At 25.2% G+C, this 4,877-nt stretch overlaps 1 long non-coding RNA gene across 1 annotated transcript; it reads left to right on the top strand.

The window, feature by feature from the left end:
* Positions 1–474: 474 nt before the first annotated feature.
* Positions 475–1,218, top strand: LOC149060872 (uncharacterized). The gene is made up of 2 exons (XR_016189644.1): positions 475–765; positions 823–1,218. It is a non-coding gene; the product is annotated as an uncharacterized LOC149060872 (long non-coding RNA).
* The last annotated feature ends 3,659 nt before the right edge of the window (positions 1,219–4,877 follow it).

Raw genomic sequence — 4,877 nt, 5'->3', positions numbered from 1 at the left:
ACTGCAGTCTGTAGCAATACACCAGTGTGTGAACGTGTCGTTGTGCGCAAACGAGTGTTCAGTTTTCAGGTAAATGACAGATTTCGGGGTGCGCAAGTAAGTTGTCGGTTTGCAGGTAAACAATTTGTGGCGAACCACGACACAAACTGCTTTTTGGGATTGCATACGTTGTCCCACTATCAGTTTGTGATAGCGTGAGCTATTATCTAGCTCAGTGGTTCTCAACTAGTATGCCGCGAGAAATGTCTGATACAATAATATGTAATCACGTATACTAACTGGTAAACAATATTAAAAAAAGGTAATTTTTATTTAATTACATTAATTTGTGCTGAGTGTGCCGCGAGAACTTGTGATGTGTCGTGAACAAAAAAAGCTTGAGAACCACTGAATTCTAGCTGATAGTGGGCAGCGTGTGTAATGTGTATCTTCTCGACTGTCTGTAATTCGTATATTTGTAATTTGTATATTTTTGTTGTGTTTTTCGTTATCTTTCATGTTTTATTTTCGTAAAAGTCATTTAGACATTTAGTCATACGACATACGTATCAAATCAAGCTTTCAGTGTCACTGAAAGTCCGCATTTTAACGGTTTAATGTTTATGGTGGTACTGAAGCATATTTTTTATTATTTGTGAAATTGGTTTTCATTAGGTATTTCGTTCTTTTTCTTTACCATCGCTCGAGTTGATCGGTTCGTGTCTCAGCCAGAGAATAATCAGTTCATTATTTCGTCATCATCAATTGTTTCTGTGAATTGCTTCTGTAAGTATCGTTCAGTCATTTTGTTATATTGTGTTTAATATTATTTTTCCATTTCAGGGCGCACATCGACATACTTACAGAAGCACATGCATTACATTGTTGAATTATTCGTCTGAGTCTGCTGGCCCGTTAGTCGTACGCTCTCGGGATTGTCACATATTTTAATATTTTCTATTGTATTTTTATTGTACAAGTGTGTGAATCCCGAGACAGTAGTGTTTGGTTTGAAGCCGCTAACGAACACCAACTCTTAAGGTAATCAACTGACAAGCCGTATTATTTGATATTTGATATTATTTAATTTTTGATATTGTTTTATATATTGTGCAACCTTACATTACTATTTTTTTATTACAATTATTGTAAGCCACATTCAGGCAAGTAACTATTGTATATAAATATTTTGATTACTTAATTATCTCTATTATAATATTAAGTGTTATTTCATGATTATTAAGTTAAATTTCGTCATTTTCCTGTAGTACTCTATCCAATCATTTACATTTTTAAGGCATATTAGAAAAAACGAACAGCACAACTATTTTAATTAATTAATCTTTTATAAATAAATAATATATATATTTATATAATATATATAATAGTATTTGTTATTCAAACAAATGAGATTATACCTTTAAAGTTTAAAAAAATACTAATATGTTACCTAGTTTTTAAAATATTTTACCGAGTAATACATATTTAAAAAATATAATAATTCTTAGGCACGTTGATTAATACTTTTTAAACATTGTTATAAATATAAAAAACTCAAATAGCTCAAATAGCTCAAAAAGAATAATAATAGTTAGGTTTTTATTAAACTGACTGTTTAAAAGAGAATTTCATCATCTAGTTTGGTTCTAAAATAATTTATCATTTTCTATGAAGTTCATAATTTTTATTTACCTACTGTAAAATATAAGCTAAGGTTATACAATTCTCTGTTTCAGGTTGTGTTATGTCTTAAAAATTTCATTTTTAAATTGTTATGTTATGAACCAAATTTCATGATAACTTAGCATATCATACAATTAACCATAATAAATAGGACTCGGATATTTATGCAATTCAAACTACTTTAATTTGCATCCATTTATGCCCTAAAAAATAGCAAAATATTCAATTAAAATATGGGCTAAAAATTATAAAATGTGCATTTTTAGTCAATAAAAATACAAAAATATGCATATAAAATTATTATAATTCATAAAACATAAGTATTTTATTTATATTTCTTATTTTTTTTTACTACAATTTAAAATACATTTTAAAAATTTGCATATAATGCACTTTTGAGCTGACATGACAATTTAAGTTGTACTAATACATTGTCCAATCGTTGCTGTATACAAAATTCTATTATTTCTATAAATGTTAGATATCTAATAAAGTATCTTAGTCTCGAACAAACACAATGAAACGTTTAAATTTTACATCTATGCCCGTGGATTGTAGTTACCATTTATAAAGCTTATATAGATATACAAATTTTGGAAATAATTGTTTTTAAAAAAAAAGAATTGAAATATGAATTTTTATTTTTTAAATCTCAAAATATGCAATTAAAATACTAAACATATTAAAAATGCAAAAATATACAAAATAAAAATAGTATTATTTGATTCAGTTGAACATAATTCAATTTGTATCTATAGGTTAGCATTAAATTGTATAAATATAAAAAAATATGAAATTTCATAAACATTCAAGCCCTGATAATAAATATCCAAATGTATATAAATCCGTGCTCTACTCATAATATTTTTTGGTAGTATTTTATTAGCTCAAGATTGAAATTTAAAACATTTTGTTATTCTTGTCATATGTATAGTATGTTTTTAATTAAATAACTGTTCTAACCCCTTAACCTATAATGTGATGTGACCTATAAGCTTTTCATAAATTACATGTCTAAAAAAGTATAAATATTATATTCTGTCTCATGAGAGAACATGCCAGTTTTAGGTATGTAGAATGAACTAAGCCAACAAATCCCCTCCTCGTATGTTGATATCGGCTACTGGCAACGTCAAGCAGTAGCATTACGGTCACGGTGGATCTTTAAAGATTTTGTTAGGGGATACACAAAACCAACTAATTTTTGTAATTGCGTGACATGTTCTTTTGTGGTACAGCATAAATTATATATTATACATTTAATAGATCCTTATAATATGTTATGTTAAATATTTGGTTGTATTATTTTTACTTATATTAATTTGTTTTAATAGCATTAAAGAAATTAACTTGACTGTTAATAATATATTTTGTAATACTTTTGAGACGTTAAAAGAAACATTATTTATTGCATTGTGACATGCAAAATAAAAGTTGTTTTGTTATGTTACACATAGATATTATGTATTAAGTTGAGGTATTTTTACTTTATTATTTTCATCTGTTTATTCTATGACTAATTTTAAAATTGCATTAATATTGTGATCATTAATTTTATTATTACATAACTTTAAAATATAATTCATTTCATAATATTATAATCTTAGAAATAATTTTTAGAGTTATATCACATAGGCGGTAGGCAATAATTTTGTTGTTTTTCCTATTTAATAACTAAATTATTGATGGTATAAAAACTACTGACAAGAATACCAACATTTTAGACCATTTTTAAGAAATAAAATATGATCTAAATTTGAAATTTCTAATTATATACTTTTATTTTTTTTCAGTAGTCTGATTGTAACCAGCCTAATTAGATTATTTTAATTACTTTTTTTGATAAAACTTTTAGAAAAAAAATATTTCTTGAAAAATAAGATGTCGTTGTTAACTTATAAGAGGATTCATTTGTATCATTTGTATCATACATAGCTTTTGTAGATAATATTTCTCCATGTGAACCTCAAAATCTTGCGATCAGTTATTTATTATCATTACAAAAAGTATGAATATAATAAATTATTAAACTCAGTAATATCTGTGGCACTTGACAAATTTAAATTTGATACCTACCCATCATAGTTCCTTTAGTAAAATTGTTTTTATGTTTGTCAGCAGCTCAATTCTTATAATATCAACTTGTGTATTTGATTACAATTTATATAAGTACTTAACAATTAATAATCTTATATACTTGTAATAGTAAATAAACTATAATTTATAATACATAACTGTATTAAAAAGTGCAGGTGGTTAGGACCTAGCTAAGCCCTTTTAATAAAAATCTGTTAGTATAATATCATATTGTATTGCCTTAAGATTTGTATTATGTTACTTAAGAAATAATAGGAATAATTTATTTGGTAATTGGTTGTTTACATATTGTAATAAATTTCAATATGGAAAATAATGTATATCTATTACCTCCTATTTAATATATTAAAATTAAAATTATTATTAGTGGTAATAGATACGAAATTGGATATAATTTATAAAATTGATTTAACAATCCAATTTTTATATAAAAAAATAACTTATAGTTTAAGAACTAATTAATTATTTGACAATCACCTACATTTTAATTTGATAATTACTTTTATTATAAATATTTACTTAAATTTACCTAGTTAATGTAAGTATTTTTGATTAAGAGTAAATATTCAAATAATACTTAAATACTTAAATAATTAAAATGTCCGGTTATGAAACAATGTTGGGTATGTTAAAACACGCCCTGGCACCACACTCGAATATTGAACGTTTATCACGTATGTACTATTTATTTTTATTAGCATTTATCTAGTGCAAGGAGAAAGTAATATTGAATTAAATGTATCTTGAATATAAGCATATGCTTTCGGTAAATAAATATTTAAAGTTAAAGCAATTTTTGGAAGCTCTACACAATACTTTTTGTTAATCTTTTGCCTAAAAGTTTTCTTCACTAAATTTGTTATAAGATGTTTATTCTTACTAAAGTTATTTTCAATAATTACAGCTTAATCTTTATGTAGAAGAAGTTTATCATTTTGTAATTTTTTGACACCCCTAAAAATGGTAATATACATTTTTAGAAAAAGAGTTAATCGCCAATTGTTTACATAGTTTAAAACACTATAAACTTTCCACACATTTGTAAAAAATATTCTTTTTTAAACTGATATTTATTGCTTACTTTTGGATGAAAAAACTATTTTCTTCTGTTTCCTTAT

The sequence above is a fragment of the Diuraphis noxia genome, unplaced genomic scaffold, assembly GCF_037042655.1.
Source record: "Diuraphis noxia isolate RWA-SAM2 unplaced genomic scaffold, SU_Dnox_SAM2 contig0001, whole genome shotgun sequence".
Taxonomy (NCBI): Eukaryota; Metazoa; Arthropoda; class Insecta; order Hemiptera; family Aphididae; genus Diuraphis; species Diuraphis noxia.
This window is presented reverse-complemented; position numbering and strand designations above follow the sequence as displayed.